This window comes from Marmota monax, unplaced genomic scaffold (genome assembly GCF_021218885.2).
Source record: "Marmota monax isolate L192 unplaced genomic scaffold, Marmota_monax_Labrador192_F-V1.1 WCK01_AAM20220418_F8-fsc00145, whole genome shotgun sequence".
NCBI lineage: Eukaryota > Metazoa > Chordata > Mammalia > Rodentia > Sciuridae > Marmota > Marmota monax.
In genome coordinates this window covers 2,465,762-2,482,939 of record NW_026695201.1, presented here as the reverse complement: position 1 = coordinate 2,482,939, position 17,178 = coordinate 2,465,762, and the positions used below count along the sequence as shown (strand labels likewise).

General features: G+C 39.0%; 1 protein-coding gene across 9 annotated transcripts in view; it reads left to right on the top strand.

Moving 5' to 3' along the window:
* The window catches only part of Aim2 (absent in melanoma 2), a 78,392-nt gene that overhangs the window by 21,092 nt on the left and 40,122 nt on the right, over positions 1-17,178 (top strand). Inside the window, exon 1 of one of the 9 annotated variants that reach the window (XM_046429053.2) lies at positions 11,700-11,812. The exons of the other annotated variants lie outside the window; for them this stretch is intronic. The gene's annotated coding sequence lies outside the window, so the exon portion shown is untranslated. Of the gene's footprint in view, positions 1-11,699; positions 11,813-17,178 lie in introns of those variants that run through there. 9 annotated transcript variants of the gene reach the window in all.

Sequence of the window (17,178 nt, the reverse complement as noted above, 5' to 3'; positions counted from 1 at the left end):
TTGTCTCTGTGTCTTCTATTCTGTTCCATTTGTCTTCTTGCCTGTTTTGGTGGCAGTACCACACTGTTTTGTTACTATAACTCTGTAGTATAACTTAACATCTGCTATTGTGATGCCTTCTGTTTCCTGTTTCTTGCTAAGGACTGTTTTAGGTATTTGGGGCCTCTTATTTTTCCAAATTAATTCCATGACTGTTTTTTCTATTTCTGTGAAGTACATCATTGGAAGTTTGATGGGAACTGCATTGAATCTGAAATTGTTTTTGGTAGTATGTCAATTTTGAAAATATTACTTCTGCCTATCTAAGAACATGGGAGGTCTTTCCATATTCTAAGGTCTTTTTCAATTTCTTTCCTTAGTGTTCTGTGGTTTTCACTGTAGAGATCCTTTGCCTCTGATGTTAAATTGATTCCTAAGAAATAGGAATGATCAACAAATATATGAAAAAATGTGCAACATCTCTAGCAATTAGGGTAATGCAAATTAAAACTGCACTGAGATTCCATCTTACTTGAGTCAGAATGGAAATTATTAAGAATATAAATAACAAAATATCTTGGTGAGGATGTGAGGAATAGGGAATGTTCATACATTGTTGTCGGGACTACAAATTGGTGCAACCCCTCTGGAAAGCAGTATGGAGATTCCTCAGAAAACTTGGAATGGAACCACCATTTGACCCAGCTATCTCACTCCTTGGTATATAACCCCCAAATTTAAAAGCACCATGCTACAGTACCTCACTCTTTTGTTACTGTAACTCTGTAGCATAGAGATATACACTTAACACAGCGCATCAGTGTTTATAGCAGCAAAATTCACAATAGCTAAGCTATGGAACCAACCTAGGTGCCCATCAACAGATGAATGGATAAAGAAATTTTTATATGTATATACAATATAATATTACTCAGCCACAAAGAAGAATGACTATATAACATTTGCTAGTAAATGAACGGATTTGGAAACATGAGATAAACCAATCCTAAAAAACAAAAGTTAGAATATCTTGGCTGATATGTGAAATCTAAACCACAATAAAGGAGAGTGTAAGAGGAAGAAGAGAAGTTCATTAGATTAAATAAAGGGGAACAAAAGGAAGGGAGAGGGGATAGGAATAGGAAAGACAGTAGAATAAATCTAACATAATTTTCATAAGTGAATCCCCACGGTAACCATCCACAAAAATGGGATCCTAATTAGAATGATATATATTTCATGCTTGGGTAATTTTATCATATTGTGTAATTTTATCATATAACTTAGAAGAGCCCATTAATATAAACAAACAGAAAGGCAGAGCCCACCACAGCATCCCGTGACAAAGGGCCCTTGTGCACTGACCACTCAGTTTTCAGTGGTCCTAAAGCCACACATACTATGAAGGTATTAACAGACTGAAGGAAAGCCTTTTGTCCTCTGTCCCTGTGAGATCAAGAACAGCTGAATATAGAGAATCTGACCTTTATCTCACCAGTCTGTTTTCTGTTTATTTAATTAACCTTGTTAAGTAATTTTTTCTTTTAAAACTCTACTGGTGTATATTAATCATGTAGAATAATGGGTTTCACTGTGGCATATTTGTACCTGCACATAACATAATTTCACCAATCTCACTACCCAGTACCTCCCTTTAATTAACTTTTAAAGTTACTTTTATTATGCTTACATCCATACAAACCAAGTTTTGTGAATCTCATGTGGAGACTGAGCTTTCTCGTTTAAGGATTCTGACTTATAGCCTGTACCTTTGTTCCAATGTTTCCATTCCAAGAAGAGACTGAAAGGGAAGGAAGGTCAATAGGAATTTACTTGGGAAAAGGGATCCCAGAGGAAGTATTGGTGCTGAAGGCAAGGAAGTGGTTTTAGTCAGTCTCTGAGACTGAGGTACTTCATGCTCATGTGGTGAAACAGAGTGAGTTTTCTCAGTGAAAGTTTTGAGCATCGCTTTAAGAGAGGCTCACCGCAAAGAGAAACCAAAAAGTTATGTCCTAATGGTTTCCTAGAGTTGAATCTTGACTTTCATAACGTTTGATGCTGGCTCTCACAGACAGATCTGTCTCTAGTCACCATAACTAGGTGAGCAGTTCAAGATAAAGCAAAACACAAAAGTAACCTTCAAATGTGACATTGTAGCAAAGATAGCAAAAGTTTTCACTAGGAAGATTCCAAGTGAAGTTTGGACTCTGTCTGAAGTGATCATACAGAGGAACTGATCAAGCCTCTATACTTAGAGATTAAAAACAAACTTGAAACTGAAGGGCAAGGCATTTAAGTAACACGATGACAATCAGCAATGACAAAATTATGAAATTGTGAAGAAAATATAAACTCCTGGTGGCATATGAGAAGGACTGATTCATAGATTTCTTAATCATATATTTTTACCTTCTGGTGTGTGTCTGAACTTTATATTCGTGTACCTTCTGGTGTATATCTTTTTTTTAATTCCAAAAAATTTGTTATATATGACAGCAGAATGCATCACAATTCATATACACATATAAAGCACATTTTTTTTCGTATCTCTGGTTGTATACAAAATGTATTCACACCATTTGTGTCTTCATACATGTACTTAGGGTGATGATGTCCACCTCATTCCACCATTTTTTTTTTACCCCCTTTCTCCTTCCCTTCTCCTTCCTCTCCTCTGCCCTATCTAGAATTCCTCTAATCTTCCCATGCTCCGCCTCCCAACACCACTATGAATCAGCCTCTTAATATCAGAGAAAACATTTGGCATTTGTTTTTTTCTGATTGGCTAACTTCACTTAGCATCATATTCTCCAACTCCATCCATTTACCTGCAAATGCCATGATTTTATTCTCTTTTTATTGCTGAGTAATATTCCATTGTGTATATATACCACATTTTCTTTACCCACTCATCTACTGAAAAGCATCTAGGTTGGTTCCACAGTTTAGCTACTGTGAATTTTGATGCAATAAACATTGATGTGGCTGTGTCCCTGTAGTATGCTATTTTTAAGTCCTTTGGGTATTTCCTGAAATCAATTGAAGAATATTGGTATTAGTTCTTCTTTAAAGGTCTTGTAGAACTTGTATCCATCTGGTCCTGGGCTTTTCTTGGTTGGTAGGCTTCTGATGGTGTCTTCTATTTTATCTCTTGAAATTGATCTGTTTAAATTGTGTATATCATCCTGATTCAATTCAGGCAAATCATATGACTCTAGAAATTTGTCATTGCCTTTGATATTTTCTATTTTATTGGGGTACAAGTTTTCAAAATAATTTCTAGTTATCTTCTGTATTTCTGTAGTATCTGTTGTGATATTTCCTTTTTCATCACATATGTTACCAATTTGAGTTTTTTCTCTCCTTTTCTTCAATAGCATGGCTAAGGGTCTGTCAATTTTTCAGAGAACCAAGGTTTTGTTTTGTCAATTTTTTCACTTGTTTCTTTTGTTTCAATTTTTATTAATTTCAGCTCTGATTTTAATTATTTCCTGTCTTCTGCTGCTTTGGGTGTTGATTTGTTCTTCTTTTACTAGGGCTTTGAGATGTAATGTTAAGTCATTTATTTGTTGACTTTTTCTTCTTTTAAGGAATGAATTTCATGCAATGAACTTTCTTCTTAGTACTGCCTTCCTAGTGTTGCAGAGACTTTGGTACATTGTATCTGTTCTCATTCATCTCTAAGGATATTTTAATCTCCTCCTTGAAGTCTTTTGAAATCCATTGTTCATTCAGTAGCATATTATTTAGTCTCCAGGGCTTGGAGTATCTTTTATTTTTTATTTTATCTTTGATTTCTAATTTCATTCCATTATGATCTGATAGAATGCAAGGTAATATCTCTATTTTTTTTTTATATTTGCTGAGAGTTGCTTTGTTGCATAGTATATTGTCTATTTTAGAGAAGGATCCATGTGCTGCTGAGAAGAAAGTGTATTTGTTCATTGAAGGATAAATTATTCTATATATGTCAGTTAAGTCTAAGTTATTGATTGTATTATTGAGTTCTTGATTGTATAATTGAGTTCTATAGTTTCTTTGTTCAGCTTTTGTTTGGAAGATCTCTCCAGTGGTGAAAGAGGTGTATTAAAGTCACCCAGAATTATTGTGTTGTGGTCTATTTGACTCTTGAACTTGAGAAAAGTTTGTTTGATGAATGTAGACAGTCTATTGTTTGGGGCATATAAATTTATTATTGTTATGTCTTGTTGATGAATGGTTCCCTTAAGCAGTATGAAATATCCTTCTTTATCCCTTTTGATTAACTTTGGCTTGAAGTCTACTTTACTTGATATGAGGATAAAAACCCCTGCTTGCTTCCACAGTCCATGTGAGTGCTATGATTTTTCCCAACCTTTCACCTTCAGTCTGTGGATGTCTTTTCCTATGAGTCTTTTTGAGGAAGCATATTGTTGGATCTTCTTCTTCTTCTTTTTTAATCCAATCTGCCAGTCTAAGTCTTTTGATTGGTGAGTTTAGGCTATTAACATTCAGGGTTATTAATGAGACATACTTTGTATTCCCAGCCATTTTGTTTATTTTTGGTATTTAACTTGACTTGATTTCTCCTTTGATTAGTTTTCCCTTTAGCAAAATACCTCCCTTTGCTGATTTTCATTGTTGTTTTTCAATTTCTCTTCATGGAATATTTTGCTTAGGATGTTCTGTAGTGCAGGCTTTCAAGTTGTAAATTCTTTTAACTTTTGTTTATCATGGAAGGTTTTTATTTCATCATCAAATCTAAAGCTTAATTTTGCTGGATATATGGTTGCCATCCATTTTCTTTCAGAGCTTGGTATATATTGTTCCAGGATCTTCTAGTTTTAAGGGTCTGGATTGAAAAATCTACATAATCTAATTAGTTTTCTCCTTTATGTAATCTGATTCCTTTCTCTCGTGGCTATCAATATTCTCTCCTTATTCTTTATGATGGGCATTTTCATTATAATGTGCCTTGGTGTGGATCTGTTGTGATTTTGTACATTTGGCATCCTGTAAGTATCTTGAATTTGGTTTTTCAATTTGTTCTTCATGTTTGGAAAATTTCTGATATTATTTCATTGAATAGACTGCTCATTCCTTTGGTTTGGAACTCTATGCCTTACTCTGTCCCAAAATAACCCTTAAATTTGGTCTTTTATGCTATAATATATTTTTTTGAATGTTCAGCTCATGGTTTCTTACCATTTTCACTGTGTGGTCTACATCTTTTTCAAGATTATATATTTTATCTTCATTGTCTGAGGTCCTGTCTTCCAATGGTCTAATCTGTTGGTGATGCTTTCAATTGAACTTTAAATTTGGTTTATTGTTTCTTTCATTTCAAGGATTTCTGGTTTTTTATTTTTTTAAAGAACCTCCATCTCCCTATTGAAGTAATCTTTTGCTTCCTGTATTTGTTTATGTAGCTCTTTGTCAAAATGGTCTTTTGCTGCCTGTATTTGCTCCTTTAATTCACAGAACATTTTAATTATGGACATCCTGAACTCCTTCTCTGTCATTTCTTCTGCTGTGCTGGCCATGGATTCTGATAATGTGGTATCTTGATTTGTTTGGGGCACTTTCTTCCCTTGTCTTTTCATGTTGCTTGTGTGTCTTCTCTTCTAGCTCTGGGGATCCAAGGCATTACCTTTTTTTTTTTAGCCCCTGTAGAGTTCCAATACCTTTGAGGTGAAGGAGAATGTTAGCAGATCCCAGTATAAACAATATACACCCTAAAAACCAATGTTTGTTATTAAGACTTTTCCAGTTTGATCACAATGTACAGAAATGGTGAACTGAATTATTATCTACAATATACTCAGTAGGTTTGTAAAAGAGTTTACAGTTTCTGATGGTGGACAAAGAACCAGGCATCAGGAGTAGGATGATACGGTGATGAGGTAGGAGGTGAGGATATGGTGTTAGTGTATCTTAGGAAATGTGAAAGAGAAATCTAAAGAGGAAGATTAGCAGGAGAAGAGGAGGAAGTAATTTGGGGTAGACAAGTAAGTGGGAAGACAGTAGAGTACATAAAACAAACACACATATATATTAAGAAAAGTAAAAAAGGTTAAAATAGTAGAAATTGGTGGAAAAAAAGAGAAAAGGAAAACAAATAAACAACCAAAAGAATATATAACACAACCATAATATACTATTCAGACATCCCAGTCCTCAAAATCCTAATTCATGCAAAGTACTTAGTTTCATGTACACTGGGGATATGAGGGTGAGAGGATAGAAAGGGAGGAAAAAAAAATGAAATCTTGAAGGAAGAAACAGGGATAGTTTCAGTTGGAGATCAGTATCTTTCCTGCTTCCCTTCTCATCCACTAGGTGGGGTTGTCTGTTGTTAGGTGGTATCTCCACCTTCAGGATGGTGAAGGTAACCAGGGTGTCACTGTGCTGGGTTAGTGTCTACTGGGGAGAGGGGGGAGTTAGAAACTGGGTACCTGGCCAGCCAGAGTCCCAAATTTTGAGTTGTCCCCATTGAAGTTGGTGATGAAGGTGGCCCAAGATGGAAGTTCCTGCTTTCAGTGATGGGGTGTTGGTTTGGGTGATTGGGAGCCAGGCGATAGCATTGGATGATGAATTCAGAGTCGAGCTCTGTGTCTTCAGTATATGGCTTTCAGATGACTTCAGAGCCTGTGTGAAGGCCACTGCGTATAGGGAACTGTCTCCCTTCTTGCAGAGTCTCAAGGTGGCAGCGACCGGGGGAGCCCCATGTTGGTGGATTGGGATCCACATGGGAGTGGCAGCCAGAGTTTTTGTATGTGGGAAGCTACCCGGTGTCCTGCATTGGAGCAGTGTCTCTGATTTCTGCTAGCGTGGGTGGCCGAAAGTTCTGCATGGGTGCTGATGGTCCCACTGGGGTACCTGGTAGTCCTGTGTGGGCGAGTAGTTGGGAGACCTACTCTTGACTCTGGAGTCTGGAGCATAATTCCTGCATGGAAGCAGGAATGTCGCTTGCAGAGAAGCAGTATTCTCACTACTTGAGTCCCAGGCATAGAGCTACACAGAATGCTGCCTCCCTCTGGCCCGCCGTCTTGGATCTCCTTCTGGTGTATATCTTTATACTGCATTTTTGCACTTTAGTTAAATGACAGTATTTATGAATATGGTTGAATATTATCTTAGGTGGAGTTCCCAAGAAACAGAACTGAGATTTGCCTGCAGGTTTCTTGGAGGGTGCACTCAGGAACCATCCAATAGAGAGAGGGAAACTGGGCTGGGCAGAAGGAGAAGTTAAACTACATTGCACTTATAATGGGGGATATAGCCAATCCCCCAGGTACAAGAGAGCTTGGATGCCTCCAATTCTACCTTATTAAGGCAAGAAGGCTGTGACCTTGAATGTCACCAAAGGGCAATCCTTGAATTCAGGCTGCCTCCAGGGAGGGGTGTAACAATATGCCAGGAGCTCCTTCAGCATAGGGCATCTCTGGGAGACAAACTCTGCTCTCTTGACTGCCTGTACTCCTGCACACTGGAGGAAGCCATGCTTTGGTTGTGAGCTCAGGGATCTGGATGGTGACAGTCCAGCTACTGTAAGTAAATAGTTTAGTGACTAAAGTAAAAGCCAATGGAGTTGGTAGGGCACAGATGAAAGACCAGTGAGTTATGGAAAACCTAGAAGGATAAATTCATCGTAGGAAATCATAGGTATATTTTTTGTTATTTTCATGCTTCGGGGGCTCAGGGATCATGTCCTTGAGTGGCCATTTTTGTTTGGACTGGTATATAATTTAAAGAACTAAGCAGAGTGATCTTGTGTTTTATTTTCATTCTGCTAGCCTGAGAATAAATTGATGAAATTTGGAGAAGTACTTGTAAAGGAAGAATCCAGTAGTGAGGCCCAGCAGGGAAGACTGGATGTGGTGGGGCTGTACAAACCATCCAACAGAGGGGCCTCTTTGAGCAAGGCCTATAATGTGTATCCATCCGTCTCTTGTGCCTCTATGGGCTGATCCACTGAGTTTTCATCCTTTTGGTTACAGAGTTGGGCTTTTTCATTTGGCCACTAGCAGGCAATGTTTAAGAGTGTGCTCTGACTTCAGAAGGCTAAGGTTCAAACACTATTTCTTCCACTTGTTAGTTGTATGATCTTGGGCCTTTCACATAACATAGGTAAGCCTCTATTTGATTGTCTATATAATGAAGATAGTAACTGTGCTTACTATGGAAGTTTGCTAGGAATATTAAATTGAAATAATGCTTCTTTAACCCCTAAGTCAGTGGCTCAAAGGAAGGAAGATGCATGTAGTCAGGTGCATGATGGACTAAGATGAAATGTGAGACTAGAGATGTATGTACCAAATGTATAAAAGTTGTTTTAAGCCATCAATATTTAGGGGAAAAAAGCTGTCATTTATATTTGGAAACCACAGTTTCATTGATATTGAACCCTGGAACAGGAACATCTTTCACCATTGTGGAAGTGCATAATTTGATATTTAATTGGGAAAACTGAAGCTGTAGGTCATGACCTTGATGTCGTGAACCAACAAATGTCAAACCCAACTGACTGATGAGGCTTCTAGTATCTGGAACTCCTTCATCCTATGGCTCTGAGGCATGCTTATTGATAAAGCATCAGGGTTAGTATTCAGGAAGATGATGGATCCAGGTGTCAGCGACACAGCTTTTATGTTTCACATATGCACACATCCTTCCATTCGCCAGAGCCAGCTTATCACCCCTGGACCTCACTTAACCTGAGAACATCAGAATAATCCTGTGCCTCTTTATTCTTCTTCTCCCTCTTTCTGCTCATCTGATTTCCAAGTTGGGATGGCTATCCTGACTTATCACCAGTTGCTTTAATTCTTTTCATTATTTTATAATTTCCTCTTATCTACTTTGGTAAATAAGAAAAAAAAGAGAGGTAAGAGTAAACTAGAAATTTTCTAATTATACAGAAAACATTTGGGGTCAAAAGACCTCTTTGACACTCCCTGCAAAAAACCTACCCCACTGTGCTACTTCTCACCATTAAATTAAAAATTAGACTTGCCAGAATGGAAGAAAAGCCTAGAGTTGCCTTTTATTAACATGCAAATAGCATGATAGATTATTATCATTAAAAGTTCATTAATAAATGATTAATATAAATGTTGAGATATAAATTAAAAAAGGAAACCTGTTCTTGTCATCAGGTACCCTTTTGCAGGTCAACATAAGGAGGGTTCCTTCAGCCAGGCTTCCCATTGATATTTGAAGGTTAACTGAGTCTTGGGTGTGATGGATCATTTTAATTTTACTATAAACTCCCCTGCCTGCCATCATCTCTGCCATCACCCCTGAATCAGGCTTGTCACTTGTATTATCAATATGAGTGACATTGAGCAGACATGGTCAAGCAAGAGGGAAGAATTGCAGGCTATGAAGCCAGGTCATTTTTAGAGCTGTGGTTCTATTAATAGTACAAGGGAAGTCTAGTTGAGAAGGTGCTTCGAATCCTCTGACAATCGGTGATTTAGGATGTGTTGACTGAACTCTTCATTATACATCTGGATAGAAATGCAGAGCACGTAGTTTTGAATGCACATCTTGAGTTTTAGGGTTTGGGTTGAGATTGAGTCTTGGTGATTTGAGTTTGGAACACATATTTAACAAACATGCATTTAGGTCTTATATATTTCAGTTTCTGATGATTATTTTCTTTCATTCATAAACATGAGACAGTTTCTGCCCCTGTGATGTTTGCATTTAAAAAAAAGGGGGGGGGGGCAGAGATGACACTAAACCATGTCGTGAATAATGGGCCATTGGTGCTGAGTGCTTTCCATCTTTCAATTACTTTGTTTAGTGTTTTAAGTGCAAAAAACCTTTTCGTTTTCATAACACCCCCATGGATTAGGTGCTATCAGGGTCTATTAGGAACTCTCAAGGAATAGATACTTCAGCAGATTAAGGGACTTGCATAAAACCACACAAATCGATGGAGCAGGTATTTCAGCTTCTATGGTATGGAGTCAGATCTGTGCACTTCCTTGCTTTATGTTGCCGAGATAGGCAGCTCTTCGTATCCTGGGAATAAACAGTAGGAACACTAAACCCAGGATCATGCAGAGAGGGTTCAAAACGACTTTGAAGAAAGTGAAATGTAAAGGGAGACCTGGATGTGAATAGTAATGACCCAAAGGAAGGGGGAAGATGAAATGAATGGCAAGATCTTTGGGGGGCAGGTGTAGCTTGGAGTGTGGGAAAGGCCTGAGCATAGAGGGCAGATGAGATCACAGCAGGAGACCAGAGACCAACACACAGCCCGGGCGGATCACCCACCCACGTTCCAGAGGTGGGAAGAGGAGGCTCTGACGATGTAGGCAATGACATGACTCAGAAGCTGGGGAGACGTGAAGATGCGCCCCCAGGCCTGCACTTTGGCCTCCGCCTTGGTGCCTTTACATTGACTTCTTGTTTCAGAACATCATGGCCCCATATGAGCAGAGCAAACCAGACGAAAAGTCTCGGAATGAGGGGTAAAATCTGGAGGACGTGAATAATGAATGATCTGCAGCATGATTCCTGGATCTGAGATAGAACTGACAAAACCTCTGAACTTTATCTCCTCCCCGCAGCTTTACTGAGAAATAACTGAGGAAGAAAAACTGTGTATATTTACAGGGTATATGATGCTTTCATATAGTACCTCTTATAAATGATGGCTGGAATCAAGCTAATTTACTTATATGGCTCACATAGTTTTCCTTTTGCTGTGTGCATGGTGAGAACACTGGGGATCTGTTCTCTGAGCAGCTTTGGAGTCTACACTACATTATTGATCCCCATCCTCTTTGAAGTACTGTCTGCCTTGCCTTCCAACATGCCACCAGCTCTTGCCTCTTTCCTCTAGTGCTCTGACCTTGCTCTCTAAGTCTCCCTTTTCCTCTTTCTCCTCTCCCCCACTCCTGACGGTCTGAACTCTGCATGGCTCCTCGGCCGCCTTCTTACCACTACACCTGCCCCCTCCCGTCGCGACCCCTTGCCCGCAAGGAAGACGCAACTCGAGAATCTTCTTTCAACAGTTTATTCAGGCCCCTGGATATTTCTTCTTCTCTCTGTCGGATGCCCCTCCCAGCCTTAATAAAGCATCCCAAGCCCCAATGCAAAGCTGCCGCGTGGAGCTTTCTCACAGGGTGGTGAAAAATCATGTGCCAACTTTCCTAGATAAGGAGTTGTTTGTCACAGACCACAGCGGAGCCAGCGTCATCTTGTAATGGCGACCATAGTCTGCAGAAACGGCAGAAGCGGCTCACCACACCCTCCGACTGTCTCATCCTATTCACAGCATCAGTTGCCATCTGTATTCTGACGCCGAACACGTTATTGTCTGGAGCTCTGACCTTTCATCTAAGCTCCAGGCTCATATATTCAATTAAACATCTCCATTTACATATCTCATGAGTACCTCAAACTCAGCACTTCCCACACTCACTCACAATCTTCTCACCTACTCTGACCTCCTCCTACTCCTCCTCCTCCAGTGTCCCCAGTCTCTGTAATGATACCATCAGTCCCCTACTTTCCTGGCCCAGAAATCTAAGAGTAGTTGAATCCTCATCTGTTTTGATTGGGTTTTTAGTGCACATATGTCAGATTTGAGGCTTTCCAGCATCTTTTAAATAATTTGCATGCAATGATCTTTACCTCCCAAACTAGAAGTATAATCTCAGTTTCTCTTGCAGGATGGATGGATGCAGGTGATTTGGTTTTACCCTGTCTGATGCTCCAAGTAAGGCTTCAATTGGAAGTCCTTAGCATGATAACCAGGCACTCGTGGAGCTTCCATCTTGCCGATAGAGCTGGCTTTAGAAGAGTTTGTGCTCTTGGCAATAGTGGCAATGGAAAAGTAAGAGTCCTGACACAGTTGGCATTAGTGCTGCAGATACAGTGATTGCACTGCAATCATGTCTTGTCATCCTGTGTTTGGTGGCCCAAGCAGTGAACTTAAATCATTCAGAAGAGTTTTGCTGTGTGGTGCGTGGTATGTGTTAGTGGGTAGGGGAGGAGGTGTGGGGCACATGGTGGTATAAATGTGTGTGGGAGGAGGTGGAGGGCACATGGTGTATGTGGTGAGGGAAGAGGTATGGGGAGCATAGTGGTGTAAGTGTGTGAGGGAGGAGGTGTGAAGAACATGGTGTATGTGGGTGAGGAAGGAGGTATGGGGCACCTGGTGTATGTGGTGTGGGAGGTCGTGGAGGGCACATGGTGGTGTATGTAGTGTGGGAGGAGGTGTGGGGCACATTGTGGTGTTATGTAGTGAGCAAGCAGGTATGGGGCACATGATGGTATATGTGATCTGGAGGAAATGGGAACATGGTGGTATATGTGGTGAGGGAATAGGTGTGTGGAGCATAGTGGTGTAAGTGTGTGAGAGAGGAGGTGTGAAGAACATGGTATAAGTGGGTGAGGGAGGAGGCGTGGGGAACATGGTGTATGTAGGTGAGGAAGGAGGTGTGGGGCACCTGGTGTATGTAGTAGGGGAGGAGGTGTGGGGCACATGGTGGTGTTATGTGGTGAGCAAGCAGGTATGGGGCACATGGTAGTGTATGTGGTCAGGAGGAAATGGGAACATGGTGGTGTATGTGGTGTGGGAGGAGGTGTGGGGCACATGGTGGTGTATGTGGTAGGGGAGGAGATGTGAGGAACATGGTGTAAGTGGTGTAGGAGGAGATGTGGGGAACGTGGTGTGTGTGGTCAGGAGGGAGTGGGAACATAGTGGTGTGTGTGGGAGGGGAGGAGGTGTGGGGCACATGGTGGTGTGTGTGGTAGGGGAGGAGATATGAGGAACATGGTGTAAGTGGTGTAGGAGGAGATGTGGGGAACGTGGTGTGTGTGGGAGGGGAGGAGGTGTGGGGCACATGGTAGTGTGTGTGGTAGAGGAGGAGGTGTGGAACACATGGTTTTGTATGTGGTGGGCAAGGAGGTGTGGGGATCGCAGTGATAGACTTCTATGAGTTTGGGCTGGTCTTTTGTTTTATTTAGCCTTTCCAGTGATCTCTGAGTTCTTATTTTTAATAAAGTCTCTTTCTCCTTAAATTAGGAGGAGTATATTTTGTTATTTGCAGTAAGAATCTTCACCAATTCCAGAGATTTCAGATAATTGATTTCTGGTAGAAAGTCTGTCTGTGTTTTGAGCTGTGCACCCGTGCAGGGAAGGAAGTGGTGAGCAAGAACTAGAAATGGGAGGGGCTGGAGGAGTTCAGGGACTGTTCTTCTAGACTTTGATTATTTGATGTATTTGTACTCCTAAAAAAACAGTTTCTATATAGTGAACCTATAAATATTCTAAGAAGGCAGGGCAGAGCAATGGAAAAATAAATGTATATCTTAACCGAAAACAGTAGGGTTAAAATTCTAATTAGACCATAAGTCATGGAAAAAGTGCCTTGAGATTTCTAAGTCCCAGCACATACATTGTGTATTTGTTTACTTATTTATGCAGTACTGGGGTGCTGCTGTATCATTGAACTACATCCCCATCCCTTTTAATTTTTTATTTTATGACAGGGTCTTGCTCAGTTGCTTAGGTTGGTCTCAAATTTGTGACCCTTCTGCTTCAGCCTCCCACATTGCTGGGAACACAGGCATGTGCCACCATGTCTGGCAAGAACCCTCACTTATGAGGCATGAGTAATATATTGCATAGAGTAGCTGTGAGGTTACATGAAATAACCTGTGGAAGGGACCTAGCCCTTAGTGGCTGAGTTATAAAGGTCAGTTCTTTGTGCTACAGGCAATCGGGGACTATAGAAAACGGTCCAAGTGTTGAATACATGGGTGTGATCTGTGAGATATGACTTCTCCATTACATTGGCCTAATAATCCACATTTTATATTCTCGCTTAATAAAAATCTAATTCTAAAAGGACCAGTCCAAATACTTTTTGTTCCCTAATGGATCCTTCTCAATTTCATTTAGCTGGAAGTATTTAATTCCACCTCTGAAATATTATTTTGTATGTCACATTTGGAACTGATGGCACAGTACATAGATCCCTAGGATGAAAGAGTAGAAAGGTATTTCAGTGAGCATCAAGCAGAGCCTCTGAAGTTTTAAGTCTAATCTTTATCTTTGGCAAGTTGATACATTACTATAGATTAAAATTCAGACAGTATTAAGAAGGACAATAAAGAGTAGCTCTCTGCCCCACTCCCAAATCTCACTCACCAGCAGTACCTACTTTTAAAAGTCTTTTCTAATATTATGATCTAGTCCTTTGCTTTTCAATTTTAGTTATTATCTATTGATTTTCCTCAATAGAAGATCAACAATTTTTTTGGTTGTAGATGGGCACAATACCTTTATTTTGTTTATTTACTTTTTTATGTGGTGCTGAGGATCGACCCCAGTGCCTCACACGTTAGGTGAGCACGCTCTACCACTGAGCCACAACCCCAGCCCCTGAACTTGTATTTTCTTACACCTATAATTTCTTATGTTGCAAGACATTTGCGTCTCCTAAGTATATGTGATTCTCCCTTCCTGTTTCTCCAGTATATTCATTTCAAAATCTCTGGTTAAATCAATATCTGGTGTTTTACATTTCTATAACCACACAATATAACTCACAGTTACGCCCTGTACGATGTTTACATTTTCTCACACACATACAGCACACATTTTTCCCCCTTTGGAAATATTCTTTCTTGAGATTTATGTCCTCCTATTTAAATTTGGACAGATTGCTCACTATTCTTGTACAAGTCAAAGTTCAGGGGCTTCTCAGCACTGTCATTGTGAGGTATTATGGACAAATGTTTGTGTTTTCCTAAAGCTCACGTTGAAATTCTAAACACCTGTGTGATGGTATCAGGAAGTGAGGCCTCTAGGACCTAGGTAGATTACATCCTAATAAATAGGACTCCAGAACACCCACTTCATGTGACAATGCAGCCGGAACAGGACCATCTATGAACCAGGATTCAAGTTTGCACCAGATACTGAATCTACTCACACCTTGGTTTTAGACTTCTCCGCCTCTAGAACTGTGAGACATAAATGTCTGTGTTTGAAGACCCCTGGTATTTTTGTTATGGAGGCTCAAATGGACTAAGACATGGAGATATCTGAAAAATTTTGTTGCTTCCTTACATTTACAGGTAATTAATTGCCAGCTAGGTATCCAACACCAGCCTGAATTTTGTTTTCCCTCAAATACTAAAATAATTGTTCCACTTTCACTTCTTCCAGTGCTGTTTGTGTCAAGAAGGCTAATGCCATCTGCAATCCTAATCTTTAAATGGGATGTCTTCTTCCTAAGGAATATTTTAGGATCTTCAGTCTCTTTGGTATTTTGTAATTTAAAGGATTTGCCTGGAACAGAAGAAAGATCTAAAATCAATCATCCCTAGAATGATTCTATCTGTGATTCTAAAAGAAGAACAAATTAAATTCGTAGTAAGTAGAAAGAAAGAAATAGTGCACACCACAGCTGAGATCAATGACATTGAAAACAGAGAATCAGTAGAGTAAGTCAATTGAAACCAAAAGCTAATTCTTTGAAAAGATCAACAAAATTGATAAACCAACCCAGACTAGCTAAAAAGAAAAGACAGAAAACAGATAACTAATATCTGAGACATAAAAGAAGAGATATCACTACAGATTCCATAGACACTGAAAGGCTAATATGATCACAAATCCATGTCCTCAAATTTGATAACCCAGATGAAATGGACCAGTTCCTTCCAAAACACAGCCTGCCAAAACTCACAAAAGAAGAAATAAAGAATCCTACTAGATCTTTATTTATTGAAGAATTTGAATCAGTAATTAATAACCTTTTATAACGTAAAGCACCAGGTTCACACAGGTTCACTGGTGGCTCTGCCAAACACTGATGCAAGAAATTATACAAAGTTTCTACAGTCTCTTTCAGAAGTTAGAAGCAAAGAGAATACTAAGTTATCTTATGAAGGTAGAATTATCTCATATCCCTACCAAACAAAGACTTTATGTGGAAAGAAATTCACAGGCCACTGTCTCTCGTGAATATACATGCAAAATTCCTCAGCAAAATATTAGCCAGTTGAATCTAGCAACATATAAAAACAATTATAAATCACGACCAAGTGAGAATTGCCCTTATATGCAAGGCTGTTCAACATTAGAAAATCAGTTAATGTAATCTCTTATATCAACAGGTTAAAGAAGAAAGATCCAGAATTCATCTATGAAAGGGAGGGGGCATATGAACAAGGGGATTAGCAAGGATGGTGGAATGTGATGGACATCATTATCCAAAGTACATGTATGAAGTCACGAATTGGGTGTCAACATACTTTATGTACAAACAGAGATATGAAAAATTGTGGTATATATGTGTAATAAGAACAGTAATGCAAAAACAAAAACAAAGTACATGTATAAAGACATGAATTGATGTGAACATACTTTACATACAAAGATATGAAAAATTGTGCTCTATATGTGTAATAAGAATTGTAATGCATTCTGCTGTCGTATTTAAAAAATAAAATCAATTATAAAAAAGAAGAAAGATCACATGATCATGTTAATAAATGCAGAAAAACATTTGACAAAGGCCAATACCCAATCATGAGAATGTGGCAAATTAGGGATAGGGGAGTCTTCTCAACTTGATCAAAATTGTCTACAAAAAATCCTACAGCTAACATCATAATGGTGAAAAACTCAAAGCTTTCCTGCTGATATCAAGAACAAGGCAAGACCTCTCTTACTACTTCTTTTGAACATATATTGGAAGTCCTAGCTAAGGAAAGGAAGGAAATTATGCAAGAAAATGGAATAAAAGGAGTATAGATTAGATAGGAAGAAATAAACTGCCTTTGCACATGATATGGTCATCTTGGAAGAAAATCTGAAATAACTAAAGAACTGGAACCAGTAAGTGATTATAACAGTAAGTACACAAGATTAATATACAAAAAGATATAGGATTCATATACAAAAATCAATTGCTTTTCTATACATAAGCAATAAATGGAATTTAAAATTGAAAAAAAGACCGTATCATTTGAATTAGCACCATCAAAAATGAAGTACTTAGGTATAAATCTATCCATGTCATATATATATATATATATATATATATATATATATATATATATATATATATGGTATTTTGTAATTTAAAGGATTTGCCTGGAACAGAAGAAAGATCTAAAATCAATCATCCCTAGAATGATTCTATCTATGATTCTAAAAGACCCAAGTTAAATTTGTAGTAA